The 20169-nt window shown below is 46.8% G+C and overlaps 1 protein-coding gene across 2 annotated transcripts in view; it reads right to left on the bottom strand.

The window, feature by feature from the left end:
• Positions 1-6648, bottom strand: part of ZFAND6 (zinc finger AN1-type containing 6) — a 67435-nt gene extending 60787 nt beyond the window's left edge. The window contains exon 1 of one of the 2 annotated variants that reach the window (XM_028093795.2): positions 6527-6648. The gene's annotated coding sequence lies outside the window, so the exon portion shown is untranslated. The remainder of the gene's footprint in view (positions 1-6526) is intronic. The other variant, XM_088024922.1, reaches the window with a different exon arrangement.
• Positions 6649-20169: the final 13521 nt, after the last annotated feature.

Raw genomic sequence — 20169 nt, 5'->3', positions numbered from 1 at the left:
TCTCACTTTAAAAAAAGACCCTCTATAAGGAGCAAGTACCTAGACTACCAGGATTAACTTCGGTAGGTACAGAACAGGGTGAAAGCTTCCTCAGAATTTTAAAGGACTGAGAACAGTTCAAACTATTCTTCACACAACAGAAATTAATCCTTGGCATTGGCCCTGGGTGCTAACAGGTGGGTTTATGCAGTAACTGATAAAAGGCCCAGCCTGACATTCACGAAGCATGACCAGGTCACTAAAGATGTGGTCTCAAAACCACTACCTAATGGAGGAAAAAAAAATTAGAAAAACATTTCCCTGACAAATACACATTGCTTACAAAAGTGAGGCATGTATCTGTTTGCAACGCCTGCCCTGTGTCTCCCAGTTCATTAAGGGAAAACAACACAAGGGGAACACTGGGAGCAAGGGGGAAGGGTAATGGCCCATTCAGCAAAATCCTAAACACAAAGGGAACATCAAGGAAACAAAGGGATAGGAAAGCATAAACCAAGCTGAGGTATCTTTCTATAAGACAATAAACTGTTTTAAGTCTACAGGGATAAACAAGGTCACCACAAATGTAAACTAAAAAGGAACAGGAATCACAGTATTGAGACCAAAGTATAAGAAAAAAGCATTCCCAATACTCAGTTATTAAGATTTAATAGCCATAAATTTTCACGTGCCAAGTAACATACCACCACCAATCTAAGTAAACTGCGAGACATAGAAAAGTGATGGAAAACAGATCTGCAGACTCTGAGTTCCCTCCTCTCTCCTTAGCAGCCTAAGCTAGAAAAAAATAAAAGATGAAAAAATAAATGATCCACTCTAATTATTTAATAAAATTAATTTTTATATAGCTATCAAAAGAAAAGCTCCTTTTTTCAACAGTCATGGAAATTTTTAAAGAATTATAGTCACAGAAAATGAACAATTTTGAAAAGCACAAACTGAACAGGTAACATCCTCTGATGACCACACAGTAATGTTCAAAGTTAACAGAAAAATGTATGAACTCATCAAAGGTTCCAAACACCTACTGTATGCTGGGTCCCGCTAGCCGCTGTGGACTGTGGAGACTGAGGGTCTGGAGTCAGACCACTGTTGTCCCGCAGCGATGTCATGGGAACCATAGGTAATTTTCCGTGTTCTCGTAGCCACATTACAATGTTAAAACAGTTAAATTAATTTTACTTAACACAAAACATATAAAATAGCGTTACTTCAATATATAATCATTCCTAAATTGAGATTTTTTTCTTTTTTTTTGTAGTAGAAATCCAGTTCATATTTCATGCTTATGGAATCATTCAGACTTGTGATATTTCAACAGCCAGTGGCTACTTAAATTTATATCTCTGCTGTCCAGCACAACAGCCACTAGCCACATGTGGATACTGAACAACTGGTATGTACCAGTACAACTGAGGAACAGAATTTATAGTATTACTTAATTTTAATAGATTTAAATAGCCACAAGTGGCTATCTACCAGCTTGGAAATAGCAGCTCTCGTGAAAGAAACAGACACTAAAACAAGTGACATACACTTAATGAATTGCAGTTATTACAATATTTACAGAAGAAATGTCCGATATGAAATGAGTAAATATAGCCAACAGAGGGCTTAACGTCTTTTGCCAGCATTAAGGAAGGATTCTTCAAGGAAATCACAATTAAGCAAAAGGGCACAGCATATGCAAAGGTCTTGAGTGGAGAAAAACTGGAAAATACAGTAGAAATAATGAAGGAAAGCAACCAAGGGGTGAAATCATCTTAAATTATTCATAGGAGACTGATGTGGGTCACAGAATCCAAACAGGGTAGGAACGCAGAGAAGTGGAAGCAGCCCTATCTCTTGGAAATAATGTAAATCTCCCCAAGAAGTCTTGCGGGACCCACTGCTCACTCGGTGAGCCCTAGTCATTCCACTCTTCTGTCAAATCCTAAATCAAGCCAGGCTCTTCTGTCCTTTTTGTGCTATAGCAGTTCCCTTTGCTTGAAAAACTTCCCCCAGCTCTTTCTTGATCTTAGAATTCAAAATCACAGTTCCAAATTTTCTATAGGACAAGCTTCAGGCTCAAAACTGTTTACAGGGCAATTTTTACAAAAAAAGAAATTTGTAAAAGAAACTCAGTGTGCCATTGTTACATGATTTTTTTTTAATGTTCTGACAGATCCAGGAAACTCTTAAAGAAACTCCCCAAACCAACCTTGGTTCCACCATTAAGTTTAAATATTACATCCTCACAGAGACATTCTCAGGACATCCAATTAGCACATGCCAATCCCTATTGGCACACCGTATTTCTTTCCTTCCTAGCACTTGTCAACATCTGAAAACTCTTTCTTTGGTTTGTTAATAGCCTAGCTTTCCCAGAGACTCGGAACTTGGTGAAAGCAAAGGCCCTGTGCGTTCACCACGGAGGCTTGAGCACCGGGCACAAAGTCCAGGCGGCAAGGAGCAACGGCAGCGATGAGGGACAAGTAAATAAACAGATATTTTTACATGTCAGCATTTAAGGAATGTAGCTAAAACTACATGCAAAGGAGAATTTAATGGCACTAAAATTTTTTATTATACAACATATAGAAATAGAGTTTTTTAATTTAAAAATTCAAAACCCAAAAACAACCTACAGACCCTAAGGAAATCAACTAAAAAACTCAAGAACAAAGCAACAGCCAAAAATTTGGGGAGGAAAAGGGAGGGAGACTAACAGTAACAAAATGAAAACACATTATTACTCCCAACTACTAAAACAATGTGCACTAGTATCAAATCATGAATACTGAATAAAAGCTAAAAAGAACCAAATATATAGTATATAATAAAGACAGCTTTATTTCAAGGCAACAAGAAAAAGATTTTTGTTAATGGGGCTAAAACAACTGATTATTTATTACGGAAAAATAAAGGAAGTTATTTCACTTCATGTATGATGTCAAAACAAATCCCAGAAGAACAGAAAGAGATAGACATGAAAATGAAACCATAAAAGAACTAGAAGAAAACAGTTAATCTGGGCAGGAGAACCCAATAAATATGAAAGTAAAGTAGCCATAGAAAGGAGATATTAACCTAAATTTCTAAAAGGGTAAAAACTCTTTCAAGTTAAAATAAAAAATACCCTAAGCAAATAAAAGGCAAACAAAGAGCCAGGGAAAGTATCTGCGGGATGTGACAAGGGGCTGCTATCCTAAATATACAGAAGAATAAAAAGGGTATTGCCAATAGAGAACACTGCCCCAAATGAGCAAAAGACAGATTAGAAGATACAATACCTCTCTCTCCACTCGTCATCATAATTAATTTAAGAAATATATAACCAGGAAGCACCTGGGTGGCTCAGTCGTTAAGCGTCTGCCTTCCGCTCAGGTCATGGTGCCAGGGTCCTGGGATGGAGCCCCGTGTCAGGCTTCTGCACGGCGGGAAGCCTGCTTCTCCCTCTCCCACTCCCCCTGCTTGTGTTCCCTCTCTCTGTCAAATAAATAAATAAAATCTTTAAAAGAAAAGAAAGAAATATATAATTAGTCTTATGAAAAGGGAAGGCAGGAAAGAAAATATTCAAGCATTGGCAAAGATATGGAGGAAATGTGTATTCTCTCACATTTTTTGTCAAACTTTATACTGGTTTGATCAACTTTATGTTAGGTAAATTTTTTAAAAGATCTGACAATATTTATAAAAACACAAAAAAATGTTCATATACTTTGACTCAGTCACTGTAAGACAGACTGAATCCCAAAGAAATAAGAAAATGGAGAAAGACTTAGCTCTTCACCACACTCTAATAGTGAAAAAAGGATGAAGCAACAAGTCACATGACAGGTGATTAATTACAGTAAGATGAAATGCTATATGCCCTTACAGAATCCTATGTATGTGGATCTAACTTCTGCCGTCAAGTGAGAGACAATAACCAAATAAACCACTTCGGATGACGGGTTCCATAAAGAAATGAAGCGGAGTCACAGGGTCAGGGAACTTGAAGGACAGTACCAAGGGGTGAAATAAAGGCATCTCTGAAGCAATGACATGTGAGCAGACATACGATTGGATGTGCCAGAGAGCAAAAGTTTTAAGGAAATAAGCGTAGCATGCTCAAGAATCCCAAAAAGACCAGTACAGCTGGAGGTGCATGACTCAGGGTGTCAGGAGGAAAGCCCGCAAGGCTGGATGGTCTCGAGCTGCACCATCCAACCCACAGCCACAAGTCATGTGTGGCTAGCTATTCGGCACTTGAAACATGGCCAGTCCCCGATGCACTCTAAGTGGAAAATATATACTGGATTTTGAAGACAGTCTGAAAAAAGTATAATATCCCATTAATAATTTCTTATGCTAATCACTTAATGAAATCATAGTATCTTGGGTTACGTAAAATATATCTCACCTGTTTCTTTTTTTTTTAATGTGGCTATCAGAAAGTTTTAAAGATTTTACCTCTTTGAGAACGGGGTGGGGGAGGGAATCTCAAGCAGACTTCCCACTGAATGTAGAGTACTACATGGGGCTCGATCTCACAACCATGAGATCATGACCTGAGCCAAAATCAAGAGTCAGATGCTTAACTGAGCCACCCAGGTGCCCCTGGCTATCAGAAAACTTTAAATTACTTATGTAGCTACTCCTGCACCTTTAAGAACAAGTTATTTGGAGCTATCTATAAACTCCCATTACTTACACACACCACTTTCCGGAAGTTAACGCTGCTCCCTACTTTGTCAGTGCATTGCTGTTAGCATGGTAAATAACACGTCACTCTAGAAGCACACCGCTTGGGGCACTCATAAATCGGAGGCTAAGGAACTAAAGAGTACTTCAATGTGTGGTGAGCATATCCCAATAGCCCCCACACATCTTCCCCCAAAAATGTCCAGGAGAGCACCCTCCATGTCATTCCACAGAAGAGCACCTTGGTCCTCATACTTTTCCTTAAAGGCTCTGCCATTTGATAGGGGCTTCCCTTGACCAAAGTCTGCAAAGCTGGAAGGACAGATGGAGGGCAGGTTTCCCTGACATGGTATGCTAAGGAAGAAGAGAAGTTTTAGGTGATCTGCCAGAGATGACACAAAGGGGGGGCTGGCACACAAAGACTGATTAATTTTACACACAATCAAGGGTTTTTTGTACTTGTATTTACTTTTGCATTGAAAAAGTAGACAGCAGCTGGCGCCTGACTTCTCCCAGTGAGATTTCAAAGGAAAAGACTCACGATCCACACACAATGACAGGAATCTGGGTTTCTTTCAAACGTTCAGAAACCATGAGCCAATCACGGCGGCTCCGAGTCTTCCCCGAACGCCCCTCATTCTCTCCCGCAATCGAACCCTCTCTGCTCTCGAGGAACCGCGGCAGGCGTGCGCCGGGAGCAGGAAACAGGCAGGCTTCCTGGGCCCCAGCTGCTGAGAGCCCGGAGTTCTCCGAGCCCACGACTCGTGGAGGGTGAGCACAGTGCTGCGCGGTCCCCGAGTCATCACGGTCCCGGCTGTTGTCACCAAGCTCGAAAGAAGAGCGCTCCAAACACACACACAAACGTGATGAAACTGTGTGTTTTTGGAAGGCGAGACATGATAAACACGAAGCTGACGGGACTGCACTGAGTCGCCAGGTGCGGAGGCCGGGGCACAGCGCCCCGGCGAGCAGATGCCAGCCTGGGTCGGTTCCAGCTCTCGGGGTGCGAGCCAGCAGCCAGCGGTCTCTCTCGTCATACTACTTTTCAGTACTCTTCTGCTTTAGAAAGGCGGCCTTGCGGGAGTCTGCGGCACGCTGAACCGCCGATCCCAGGAAACGGCCCCTCCCCGCCCCCGCTCCCCTGCCTGCCCAGGTGATCCCAGGAAACGGCCCCTCCCCGCCCCCGCTCCCCTGCCTGCCCAGGTGATTCTGTAAAAAGTGCAAGGAGCAGAGTGGGGAGGCAACCTGTTGCATAAACGTAAATGTGCGTCTTTTGCAGAAAAAGAGCATTTTTCCCTTGAAGCTCTGGCCCGGTAATTAGCCCCGGGCCAACCTCGGAGGTCAGCGTAGCTCTGTCGGGAAGAGGAAACTCCGGCTGCAAGCCTCGCTCGGGGCCTCGGGGCCCGCACACAGCGCGGGCTCCGACCGCCCCCCAACCTTCAGCGCGCGCAGGAGTCCCGGGGCGCCCCCTCCTCGCCTAGACCGGCCGCCGCAGGGGACGGGGGGTGGGGGCGCTCGGGGCCCCCGCCCCGCCCCCCGCACACACCCGGGCCGCAGGAGCGCGCCGTGACAGGAGGGACCGCCCCCGGCCGGGGCCGCGGGCGCAGCAGGTGGAGGCCCGTTCCCCGCCCTCCCGCCTGCCAACTGCTCCGAGCGGGGGCGGGGGCTCGGCGAGCGCAGCCCCCGGCCCGCCCGGCCCCCCCCGCCCGCCGTCCTGGCTTCCGCCCGCCAGCCCGGGAGCGCCTCAGCCGCGCCTCGGCCGCGCCTCGGCCGGTGGGGGAGGGGAGCGGCTCCGGCCCCCCGGCGCCCCCCCCAGCCTCCTCCGCCCCCTCGGTCCCCCGTCCCCGGCCGCGCTGCTCACCTGGCGGCGGCCCTCCCCGCCCGCCGCGCTGCCCGCCGCCGCCGGTCGCCGCCGGAGAGTGGGGACAGGTGAGGCCGCCGAACCCCTGCTCGCTCCGGCCCCGCCGCCGCCGCCGCCGCCGCCGCCGCCGCCGCCGCCGCCGGCCCTCCGTCCGCTGTTTATTAAACTTTTCTGTTTGGTTGTTCGGCCTGTGACGCGACCGCGGGCCCGAGCTCTGCGATTGGCCGGCGCCCCGCGCTGACGCGGCGCCCCGCCCGCCGCCTAATTATTACCGGCCGGGCGGGGCCGCGGGGGCGGGGCCCACGGCGCGCGGCGATTGGCCGGCGCCCCGCGCGGGGGGCGGGGCGGAGCGCTGGGAGCCGCGCCCCCTGCCTCGCCGCGCGCCTGGCGCTTCTTCCGCTGGGCTCGCGCGGATACCGGCGCGTGGGCCGGGGGCTTCTGGTGGCTGGCCTCGTGTTGTGTGGCCGTCAGTGCGGGCCCCTCCGCTCCCTCGCCGGGCGCGGCGCCGGAAAGCGTGCGTTCCCCCTGTCAGTCTTGCACAAGGGAACTCCGAACCGGGCGCACGTGCGACCCCCTGCCCCCAGCCGGGCGAGCGCTGGGGTCCGAGCCCGGGTGGGGGGGCGCCGCGCCCCGGCGTGCACACGCCGCCACGCGCACACGGACGTACGGGTGCCCCGCGCGCCCTCCTGAGACCCCGGTGCCGCGGAGCGGTGCGGGCGGCGCCCCAGCGCGGGGGGAGCGAGTGCGGGCGGGAACGGCGCCCCCGGAGCGCCTCGGCCCTCAGGCTCCCGTGCAGCCCAAGCCGGAGCCCCGAGATCGAGGTCGAGGACGTTCTGTCGTACCTTGAGAGAGGGTGCGGCCGACAGGTAGGAGCAGACCGAGTCTCCAGCGTCCTGTCTGTTTTCAGATCTGATGTTTTACTCACCGTGAAGTTTTTACATTCATACTCTGATGCTCAAAAAATATAGTATCAGGACCTTATTTATCTTGATTACTGAGCTTTTTGGTGCCCCTCTACATTTTAAGCTCGAAGTATCCCCGTGTCCTCACCGCGGCTGAGTCTCGCTTCGGGGAGAGGGATTTTGGCGGGGCAGGCGGTGTAGAGGCTGGGTCTTTGCAGGTATAGGCCTTTGGGGATAAGAAGCGGCTAACCACTGAGGAGGCACAGGCCGGAAGGGGGTCCTCAAGGAGAAGGTGGCCTTAGGTTTTGGCAACGAAGAGTGCGTAAGGCTCGGCCATGCTGGGAACGGAAAGCAGCATTTTCCTGCTCTCCCAAAGAGGCGGGAGGGTAGAATTGGGGGTTTGAAGAACAGTCTGATGTGTTTTGAGGTGCCAGGCAGGGCTTCGGGGCGAGGTGACGAATGCCTCGTGTAACGTTGAGCTTGCTATCCGCAATAGGAGGGGGACAGCCCTAAACTGGAGGGAGCTTGTGCGGGGTGGAAAGGTACTCAGAGGGTGTTTTTAACAGTCATTCAAATTTAATTTTGAACGCAGACACACAAACGGTGGGTTAACCCAAGAGAAGGGGGTTTTGTCCAAGGATCTCATCTCTGATAATGGAGACCAGGTTATACTGGAGGCTAGAGAATGTTTTAGGCTCACGTATTACAAGTCTTAAAAGCCAAATTGAGTATTTGACTTTGCTTGGTGGGAAATGGGAAGCCATTATAGAATGAAAAGGACTGTAGGGAGGGAAGGAAATGGTGGATTACAACAATTTGGTGGGTTCTGCAGGTACTAGGAATAAATTTGCAGCCTGGGGTTCTCTCAACTATTCACTGCCCTCTTGGCATTGCAGAGTAGAACTGTATGGAAAGATTTTAGGTTTTTGGCCACGATTTGCATCCCTATTAAGACACATTCTTGGCTCAGTGACGGTGAGCAAGACCCACGACCTCCCTGGATCTCAATTTTCTGTTAGTATAGGAAACATCAGTGAACAAAACAAAGATGCCTGCCCTCATCGATTTTTCATCCTAATGGGCAAAACACGTAATAAGTATTTGTGTTGTGAGTTAGAAGATGGTAGGAGGTATAGACAAGAAAATGTACGCCAGGTCCACGATGGGGGGCAGGTTGCAGTGTTAAACCCAGTGGTCAGTGTAGGCATGGCTGGGAAGGTAAGGTTTGAATGGAATTTTAAAAGGTGAGGGTATAGTCCTGTGAATGACTGGGAGAAGAGCCTTCCAGACTGAGAGCGGTTGTGTGCCGGGCTGGAGGCAGATGAGCTGGGTCGATGCTGCTGTGAACATTTGTCTACAAGAGTTTGTGGGCACATACATTCTCACTTGTCTTGGGTATGTAGCTAGGAGTGGTGCTTCATGTTTGTCACTTGAGGAACTGGGAACTGCTAGGTTGTTTTTCCAAAGGGGATGCACTGTTTTACATTCCCACCAGCAAGGAGTGAGGGTTCCGGTTTGTCCACACCCTGGCAACACCTGTGAAGGGCTGTCTTCGGATGATAGCCCACCCTAGTGAGAATGAAGTGGAACCTTGTGGTTGGGATTTGCATTTCCCTGATGGCTAATGATGCTGAGCGTCTTTTCATGTGCTTATTGGCCTTTTCTGGATCTTCTTTGGAGACATGTCTATTCAGATCCTCTGCTCATTTTTAAATTGGGTTATTTGTCTTTTTAATTTTGGGTTGTAAGGGTTCTTTACGTATTCTGAACACAAGTCTCCTATCAGATACATAATTTGCAAATATTTTCTCTCATTTGTGGATCGTCGTTTCACTTGATTGCTGATATCATTTGAAGCCTAGAAGTTTTTTTTTTTTTAAAGATTTTATTTATTTGAGAGAGAGAGAATGAGAGATAGAGAGCACGAGAGGGGAGAGGGTCAGAGGGAGAAGCAGACTCCCCGCCGAGCAGGGAGCCCGATGTGGGACTCGATCCCGGGACTCCAGGATCATGACCTGAGCCGAAGGCAGCCGCCCAACCGACTGCGCCACCCAGGCGCCCTGAAGCCTAGAAGTTTTTAATTTTGCATTATCCTTTTCTTAGGTCCTCCCCTCCCCAACATCCAAGTAGTCACAAATTTAACTGATTCTGCCTGAGAAATCTCTCTGAAATGTAGCCCCCACACTGCCCTGTATACCCCCTTATTATTTCTCACCTGACTTTAAGCAAAGCCTCCAGACCTATTCGCTCCTCTGTACCCCACCCAGATGGTCCTCCAGCTGCTTCCAGAATGATCTTTCTGAAACAAATTGAGCAGGTCAGACATCTGTGGGCTCCCCATTCCTGCTGGAACTGTTCTCAAACTCCTTCAATAAGAGTACCTGCAGCATTTTAAAAATTCAGATTGTAGGTCCACGATCTGGACACAGTGAATCAGAATCTCTAGGGGAGGAGCCTTGGCATCTAGTTTTAATAAGCCCCCAGGTGATTTTTATTCTCAGAATAGTTATGCCTACAACAATGGTTCTAAACCAGGGGTGATTTTGTTCCCCGGGGGACATTTGGCCATGTCAGGAGACGTTTTTGGTGGTGACAACTGGGGGGGGCGGTGAGCCACTGTCACTTTAGTGACACTAGGGGTGCTGCTAGACATCGTGCAGTGCACAGGGCAGCCAACCACCAAGAAACTGTCAGCCCTCAATGTCAGTCATGCCACACTGAGAGCCCTGGCAGTATTTATAGGAGATAAAATATGAACTTACGCATTAGAGCCTGGCCGATTGGTCCCCAACCCTATGAAAGATCTATCGCTCTGTAAGAACCATCGCCAACTAAGTGGCTTAAAACAACAGTTTACTACGTCTCAGGATTCTGCAGCTGGCCTCGCCTGTGCTCTGTCATGGAGAAGCTGCCGGGGCCTGTTGAGCCGTACGCCTGTTCAGTTGGGTCTCAGGTTCCATGTGTGTTTCAACGCATGGAGGTTTGGGAGATACAAATGGTGTGAGCTTGGATGCCATTTCGGCCGTGTTCTACTGATCACGGAAGGTGATCAAGGGGTAGGGAAACAGATTCTACTTTTTAAAGCAAGGAACTTGCGAAGATGTCGTGGCCATGTTAATCCACCCACCAGCCCCCCTTTTCAATACCGTCTCCGGGGCCCACCTCCTTCTTACCTCAGTGGGGACCTGCCAGGGCCAGACCAGACTCAGGCTCCAGGCAGCAGGGGAGGAAGTACCCTCAGAAAAACTTCACACAGACTCGCGGTAGCCCTTCTTCCGACGACTTTTCATCAGAGTCTAGGCCAAAGGTTTTAGTCTCAGGACCCTCCTATATTCAAAAATTTCTGAGGACCCCAAAGAACTTTTGTTTATGTGGGTTACATCTATCAATGTGTATCGCATTAGAAATTAAAAATGAGATGTTTTAAAAATAAACATTAATTAATTTAAAAATAGTAGTAACAAACTTTTTACCTGTTAACATTTTCAAATGGAAATTAGCCATATATGCATCAGAATACGCGTCAGTAAGAAGACACCATGTTACATTTGTGCACAGAAGGCCGCCTGATGCTCAGATTTGTTTTTTCATTCTTTCTGTTGCAATATAACACCTCACGTAGCCTCTGCAACACTCCGTACACTCATAAGAAAGAGGCAAATCATGACAGTATTATAGTGAAAACAGTTCTGACCTCACAGACCCCCTCAAAGGGTTTCAGAGACCCGCAGGGGTCCGTGATCACACTTAAAGAACCATCCAGGGTTCTTCTCCCAACTGGCCCAGGCCAGCAGCTCCCTCAACTCCATGGACACAAAACTGCATTGACCGTGTGTCAGGTTTAACGTCTAGGGCTTCTGCCCATCTACTAACATTCATTACATTCATTTGTCAGCCCTTTTATGACCTTACCCTTGTGTGTGCACTCTCTGCTTACCCCCCACCAAACTCCTACTCATCCTTCAAAACCCACTATAAACGCCTGCTGCATGCTGAAGGCTTTCTTGACTCCTACGGGCAAAATTAGGACTCCTCCTTTATGTGTTGTCACACACGTTACCCTCCTTCTGCAATAGAATTTACCCTGTGAAATTGAAACTTATCAGTCTGTATGTTTGCCTTCTCTCAAATGAGACCAGAAACTTGTTTTTCTGAAGTTTGGGATGGTTTTTTTTTTCATATTGGAATGAGATGCAGGTTGTAAATCGATCCCTTTCCAAACCATTAACCAAGGACCCTGACAAATGTTTCAATCCTCCCCTTCCTCCTGGTTTTGTTTGAGGCCTCCTTTATCATATTCTAACTTTTTGTACATAGTAGATTTTAGATGTGGGCTTTTCCACTTATCTTCTTACTCTGCCTCAGCCATACGTCTGGTTTTAAGGAAGACCCATGGTATGTGAACCCCATGGCCTCAGAAGAAGTTTTAGTGTCTAGTGGAGTCTGTCCTTCCATCTACTATTGCTCTTTCTCTTCTGAACTTTTTTGGAAATTCTGCTCTGTTCATGCCTCCAGGTTAACTTTGGAATAATTTTGTCAGTTTCCAAGAAATATCCTGCCAGGATTTTAACTGGGATTCCATATGCCTAAAACAATTTGGGGGGAGCAGGGAGAGAAGTGTGTACCTTCACAGAATTTGGGTGGTCCATCAAGAGGTCTGCTGGGGTTTTCCTTTTTCCATTTATTTAGCTTAAAAAAGTCTATCGACATATTTTGTTTCCTTAATTGTATGTAACTGAGTGAAATATTAAAGAGGAATGCACCCATAGTATTTCTCACTAATAATTCATTTAGGTATATTATGCTTTGTTGATACTGTAGATAAAATTTCATTTTTTCTTGTATTTTCAAACTGATCATTGACAATATATTATAATTGCTACGTAATTCTATGTACCTCGTTTTATACCTAACTATTTAACCGACCTTTTAAAATAGTCTTTAATAATTTTTCGGTTGATTGCTTTGTTTTTTATCAAAATAGTATTTTCCCTCTTCCTTTACAATCTATATACTTTTTGTTTTATGTCTTACTGCTTGCAGCCAGAATTGTCAATAGATGACACTACGAACTAATTTCTGACAAATGCTGATTTCTTTGGAACAAACACTGTTTTAAAAAAATGATGCTGAGGGAGTAGCTTTTATGTTTCAATGCAGTGTGTCTTAAAAATGGCTGTTGAATTGTCTGGCTGAATTTTCCCCATCTGTGAAGACCATTGTGAAGATCGTTTTCATATTTTATCTGTAGTAGCAAAGTAGCAGATTAATAGGCTTACTTACACTGATTTTTCCTTACACTTTCTATTTTCATCTTGATCTGCATGATCTAGCCCGATCCATCCGTGGTATCAAACTGGCTTCCATTTAATGGTTCTAAACTGCCATCCTGCCCAGGGTAAATGTTCTTCTCGCACATGCTCCCTTCTGTGCTAACTCCAGGCAACTTGCTCGGGCCAAAGGATACTTACCCTCAGAGAGAGAAAACGGGGAAAACCAGAACGTGCAGCGGACGAGCAGAGGAGTCTCTGCGGTGTGTTTGGCTGTCTGCGTCCCCAGTGGTCCAGTCTTATCTGCGCGTGCTCACTTCTCGCCCCCTGTGCAAACAGGAAAGGGCCGGATCTGCTCAGCGATGGGGCTGCCATTCAGACATCCCCCAATGGCAGCAGCCAGGAGGCGGGGGACAGAAGCCCCCATCCCTTCTCTCCTCCCTGGGGCCCAAGGTCCACCTGCTGGGAGACGATCAGGTGCAGGAACACCCACCACCGCGCCCCTGGGCCCTTGGGCAAGCCCAAAAGTCAGCCTGCTCGCAGCCTCCAGCCCTCTCCATGACACATTTCCATGTGTGAGACGGGCTTTCCAACAGGATTCTTGGTGGCTTGCTCAGTCCCTGCGTGACTCACGGGTCTGCTCAGGTGTTTTGCTCCCCATTTCATCGATTTTGATCATTTTTGCTTACTGAAAATCGTCTATCGTATTGAGATCTTCAAATGTGTGAGTGTACGCCTACACCGTGAGTCCCGCCGCGTCTCCATGCTAGGACGTGAGATTGCCTGCTGAGACCCCAGTCCTAAGGACCACCATGGAGCTGTGGACAGCACATGGTCACTGATGGCACTTTGTGGACCTCTCTGAGGGCCTGATGTAGGCCACAGACTCCTTGGAAAACTGCGTTGACTGTATGTCAGGTTTAACGTCCAGGGTAGAAAATTCCTGTACTTCCTTGGCTTTGTCTGTGGACCGTGGACCTGTGTCCCACGGACTCCACAGCCAGAAGGACACAGATGGCCAGTGGCCTTGAGTGATCAGTGTGTATAGCCTTTTCCAGAACAAACGTGTGTCACTCACAAGTCGGGGGGGTTGGGCACCACAGGGACAGAGACAAAGAATAGTCACAGTCAGAACCACTGGCCGGGCCCACCCTCACACTGCCCAGCAGACCGGCCGTTTCAGCTGCTGAATTTCATCCCTGCTGCCCTAGCTGGCAAGGCCGTTCCTATTAGAGGATGGAAGTGTTGATCCAGTTTACATTCTTTATGAGGCCATTCTGATTATTCAGTGCTCGATTTATCTGACTTGCTTTGTTACGAGTTAATACGATTGGACTGTTTTCCTGGCCACAGTTATATTGCTCAGTTTTAATTTATAAGTTGGTGCCTGGATTTATACATCAGACTTGTGTCCTTTTGGCTAATGTGAGTCTGCCTGTGAGAAATGACTCTGATGACAAAAGTAGCATTTAGAGATGCAAGACAGTTACCACATCAGGATAGGGAGTGCTGCTCCCATGAAGCCTTGGGGGTCCCCCCACTGGCCTCATCCAGGCAGGACGTCCTGACAGCCCTGTGATGGCTAAGACAGCCCTTCTCTGCACCTAGCACTCTCCTAAATCCCACCTGTATATATCCCTTTTCTTCATTCTGATGGTAGTTGCTAGGCTAGGCTCCTAAACTAGAGTTCAAAGGATCGTCTGTTTTTGTTACCATTTTTAAAACATGCTCTCTTGTATTTATTTACCGATTCTACTCTTTTTTTGTGGCTTCCAATTGATTTAAATACTTTTCCTTAATTACCGTTTTCCTAATAGTTTCATGAGGACATTTCCCCCTTGTCCTGAAACCGTACGGTGGACGTCTGTTTTCTTCTCATCTCTCTGATACCGCAGCCTTCAGGACACTGAACTCGCCTCCGAGCTGTGCCCTTTTCATGTGCAGGTCCCACACTGATTTCCACGTTGGCTTTGTCTCTCCTCCATGAGGCTACTCTCATTTGTATTTTCAGAATTTTACTTCCTTTTTTTTTTTTTAAAGATTTTATTTATTAAAGAGAGAGAGAGCACGAGCAGGGAGGAAAGGGAGAAGCAGGCTCCCTGCTGAGCAAGGAGTCTGACACAAGACCCGATCCCAGGACGCTGAGGTCATAATCTGAGCCGAAGGCAGACACCCAACCGACTGAGCCAGCCAGGCGCCCCTCAGAATTTTACTTTGAGCCTGTCTCAGGCTAAGGAACTGTGCAGAAGAGGACACACGATAGCTGAATACGACACGGTACTTGAGGTGGGCTTTGGGAACAGATGATGGACATGAAGAACTGAGGACGTCTGAACCAGGTATGAGCGGCAGCTGGGAATGATGTATGTGTCAGTACTGATTCACTGATTGGCACATGTGGACCGTAAGATGTCACTAGCAGGGGAAGGTGGGTGTGCAGTATATAGGATCCCTCTGTACCGTCTTCAGCCTTCTCTATTAATTGGAAAGTACTCTAAAATGAAGTTTTTATTGAAAGAGCAAACCTCTCTAGCCCCTCAGACAGCCATCAGAACCTGTTTGCGAAGGGCTCCCATGCAGCAGTGATGGGCTTTGGCTGGGCCTGGGGCCAAGAGACCTCACCACTGGCCACTTAGTGAGCAGGATGCTGGATGCCCAGCCATTGCCAGGAAGCCGGTGCTGAAGGAGACGGGTGCTGGACGGACACCCCGTTTTCCGCAGCTCTGAGCCCTGAGAGGCCGCCCCACCCGGACTACCTCCATGAGCATGCCTGTCCTTTGGCCTCCAGTAGTGGTTGGTCTGTGGGAAACGGGGAGGGAGAAGGAGCCCGAGGTGGGGGTGCTTATTCTTGGGTCGAGCCCTTCTGGGTCATAGAGGGGAGTGATCCTCTTCTATCAAAGGCCTCAGCTCCTGTCACCGTGGCCTCTTGCATTCAGCTCCTCACCCAGATTCTGGAAACAGTGTTCCCCTCCAGCTCTTATCAGCCCAAAGCACAGCTTTCACTCAGTACTACGGGCGTCAGGCTTATCGGTAGCACCTGGCAACTCCCCCGGACCCCGGGTACCCTACGGATACGTGCTCTGCTCACCCTCGATAAATGTTCATCTGATGAATGAACCAGCCAATGAATCAAACTGGTACAGTTACCAGAGACCCTTGTGACGTGGGACTGAACAGCCCCATGGTTAGAATGCAGGGAGGTCGGCGCTGGGCTCAACCGATGGCTCTTTTGCTTAACCAGACATGCAGTCTGGGGCAAGCTGTGCAAGTTGTCCAAGCTTCCATTCCTTCTCTTTAAAGTAGAGATCGGGGCGCCTGGGTGGCTCAGTCGGTGAAGCGTCTGCCTTCGGCTCAGGTCATGATCCCAGGGTCCTGGGATCGAGTCCCTCGTCAGGCTCCCTGCTTGGTGGGAGTCTGCTTCTCCCTCTGCCTCTGCCCCTACCCCTGCTTGTGCTCTCTCTCTCTCTGGCAAATAGATAAATAAAATCTTAAAAAAAAATAAAGTGGAGATCATCCTATTTTCTTCATTAAGTCGATTACATGAAAAACAAATTATGCAAAATGCTTTAGCACAGTGTCTGGCACAAAGATAAACGCTCTGTAAACAGTAGTTATGCCTGCTGTCTCACGCAGTCATGACCGAAATCTGATGGTCTTGTGCAATAGATAAACCAGGAAGCACAATTAACAAGCAAGCTAAACTTACTTGGCAAGCAGAGTGGTAAACACGTCCCACCCTGCAAGTAAGCAAAGGAACTGTAAGTAAAATAACAGTGAGACACCATGTCTTGCCTCCAAAATGAGAAAATTACTTTAGTAATACTTAAATTATTTAAATATTGGAAAGGGCACAGTGAGTCAGGGACTCTCAGTCATTCAGCTTGGGGCTCAAAATTACCAGAAAGCAGTAGTTTTTTTGTTTTTGTTTTTGTTTTTTAAGATTTTATTTTAGAGAGGGTAGGGGCAGAGGGAGAATCTTTTTTTTTTTAATTTTTTTATTGTTATGTTAATCACCATACATTACATCATTAGTTCTTGATGTAGTGTTCCATGATTCATTGTTTGTGCATAACACCCAAGTGCTCCACGCAGAATGTGCCCTCTTTAATACCCATCACCAGGCTAACCCATCCCCCTACCCACCTCCCCTCTAGAATCCTCACTTTGTTTTTCAGAGTCCATCGTCTCTCATGGTTCGTCTCCCCCTCTGACTTATTCCCCTTCATTCTTCCCCTCCTGCTATCTTCTTCTTTTTCTTTTTTCTTAACATATGTTGCATTATTTGTTTCAGAGGTACAGATCTGTGATTCAACAGTCTTGCACAATTCACAGCGCTCACCATAGCACATACCCTCCCCAATGTCTATCACCCAGCCACCCCATCCCTCCCACCCCCCATCACTCCAGCAACAGTTTGTTTCCTGAGATTAAGAATTCCTCATGTCAGTGAGGTCATATGATACATGTCTTTCTCTGATTGACTTATTTCACTCAGCATAACACCCTCCAGTTCCATCCATGTCCTTGCAAATGGCAAGATCTCATTCCTTTTGATGGCTGCATAATATTCCATTGTGTATATATACCACATCTTCTTTATCCATTCATCTGTCGATGGACATCTTGGCTCTTTCCACAATTTGGCTATTGTGGACATTGCTGCTATAAACATTGGGGTGCAGGTACCCCTTCGGATCCCTACATTTGTATCTTTGGGGTAAATACCCAGTAGTGCAATTGCTGGATCATATGGTAGCTCTATTTTCAACTGTTTGAGGAACCTCCATACTGTTTTCCAGAGTGGTTGCACCAGCTTGCATTCCCACCAACAGTGTAGGAGGGTTCCCCTTTCTCCGCATCCCCGCCAACATCTGTTGTTTCCTGACTTGTTAATTTTAGCCATTCTGACGGGTGTGAGGTGGTATCTCATTGAGGTTTTGATTTGGATTTCCCTGTTGCCAAGCGATGTGGAGCACTTTTTCATGTGTCTGTTGGCCATTTGGATGTCTTCTTTGGAAAAATGTCTGTTCATGTCTTCTACCCATTTCTTGATTGGATTATTTGTTCTTTGGGTGTTGAGTTTGATAAGTTCTTTATAGATTTTGGATACTAGCCCTTTATCTGATAAGTCATTTGCAAATATTTTCTCCCATTCTGTCGGTTGTCTTTTGGTTTTGTGGACTGTTTCTTTTGCTGTGCAAAAGCTTTTTATCTTGATGAAATCCCAATAGTTCATTTTTGCCCTTGCTTCCCTTGCCTTTGGCGATGTGTCTAGGAAGAAGTTGCTGTGGCGGAGGTCGAAGAAGTTGCTGGCTGTGTTCTCCTTTAGGATTTTGATGGACTCCTGTCTCACATTTAGGTCTTACAACCATTTGGAGTCTATTTTTGTGTGTGGTGTAAGGAAATGGTCCAGTTTCATTCTTCTGCATGTGGCTGTCCAATTTTCCCAACACCATTTGTTGAAGAGACTGTCTTTTTTCCATTGGACATTCTTTCCTGCTTTGTCAAAGATGAGTTGACCATAGAGTTGAGGGTCCATTTCTGGGCTCTCGATTCTGTTCCATTGATCTATGTGTCTGTTTTTGTGCCAGTACCATACTGTCTTGATGATGACAGCTTTGTAATAAAGCTGGAAGTCTGGAATTGTGATGCCACCAGCTTTGCTTTTCTTTTTCAATATTCCTCTGGCTATTCGGGGTCTCTTCTGGTTCCATACAAATTTTAGGATTATTTGTTCCATTTCTTTGAAAAAAGTGGATGGTATTTTGATGGGGATTGCATTGAATGTGTAGATTGCTCTAGGTAGCACTGACATCTTCACAATGTTTGTTCTTCCAATCCATGAGCATGGAACGTTTTTCCATTTCTTTGTGTTTTCTTCAATTTCTTTCATGAGTATTTTATAGTTTTCTGAGTACAGATCCTTTGCCTCTTTGGATAAATTTATTCCTAGATATCTTATGGTTTTGGGTGCAATTGTAAATGGGATCGACTCCTTGATTTGTCTCTCTTGTGTCTTGTTGTTGGTGTCTAGGAATGCCACTGATTTCTGTGCATTGATTTTATATCCTGCTACTTTACTGAATTCCTGGATGAGTTCTAGCAGTTTTGGGGTGGAGTCTTTTGGGTTTTCCACATACAGTATCATATCATCTGCAAAGAGTGAGAGTTTGACTTCCTCTTTGCCGATTTGGATGCCTTTGATTTCTTTTAGTTGTCTGATTGCTGTGGCTAGGACTTCTAATACTATGTTGAATAGCAGTGGTGAGAGTGGACATCCCTGCCGCGTTCCTGACCTTAGGGGAAAAGCTCTCAGCCTTTCCCCATTGAGAATGATATTCGCTGTAGGTTTTTCATAGATGGCTTTTATGATATTGAGGTATGTACCCTCTATCCCTATACTCTGAAGAGTTTTGATCAAGAAAGGATGTTGTACTTTGTCAAATGCTTTTTCTGCATCTATTGAGAGGATCATATGATTCTTGTTCTTTCTTTTGTTAATGTATTGTATCACGTTGATTGATTTGCAGATGTTGAACCAGCCTTGCAGCCCAGGGATAAATCCCACTTGGTCGTGGTGAATAATCCTTTTAATGTACTGTTGGATCCTATTGGCTCGTATTTTGGTGAGAATTTTTGCATCCATGTTCATCAAGGATATTGGTCTGTAATCAGAGGAAGAATCTTAAGCAGACTCTCTGCTGAGCCCCGTGGGGCTTGAGATCATGACCTGAGCTGAAACCAAGAGTTGGACACTGAACCCGGCTGAGCGCCCCCCTGCAATAGTTTTAAATTCAAAATTGACCTACTTCTGTCCTAGTAACTGTGTTTTTAGTAGTTGAGATCATAGAAATACAGAAAAAAGTTTGAATAAAGAGGTTTCTGACACCATTGCTTGTAATAATGACAGATGGGCAGCCAGCTGGTTAGAGGGACGGACAGATGACGGACAGATACAGAGAAACAGGATAGAAAACCCCCTAAATAGCCGTCAATAGGAAACACCTAACTAAATTAGGACCTAGCCATTCTGTGAATTGCTATGTAGCTGTTGAGTCCAATCACGTCCATCTCCAGGATTGTTGCATGCTGGGGTTCAGGTTGTGCACTGCATAAGGGAGCCACAGCTAAAGGAGCTTCAGTGACATCTTAGACGCATACTGAGAAATGAGAGCTTGCAGGTCCTCCTATAAGTGAGCACAGACAAGGGCGCCTGGGTGGCTCAGTCAGTTGAGCGTCTGCATCTTGGCGTCAGCTCAAGTCATGATCTCAGGGTTGAAAGAGTGAGCTAGCTCCTCGTCAGGCTCCCTGGTCTGCATGGAGTTGGCATGGAGTCAGCTTGTCCCTCTGCTCCTCCCTCTGCTTGTGCTCGTGCTCTCGCTCTTTCTAAAATAAATAAATAAAACCTTTAAAAAAATAAGTGAGGGGTGCCTGCGTGGCTCAGTCAGTTGAGCGTCTGCCTTTGGCTTGG

The sequence above is a fragment of the Eumetopias jubatus genome, unplaced genomic scaffold (assembly GCF_037043125.1).
Source record: "Eumetopias jubatus isolate StellerSeaLion01/CBP00866 unplaced genomic scaffold, mEumJub1_p1.0 scaffold_7, whole genome shotgun sequence".
In the NCBI taxonomy this organism is placed as follows: domain Eukaryota; kingdom Metazoa; phylum Chordata; class Mammalia; order Carnivora; family Otariidae; genus Eumetopias; species Eumetopias jubatus.
This window is presented reverse-complemented; position numbering and strand designations above follow the sequence as displayed.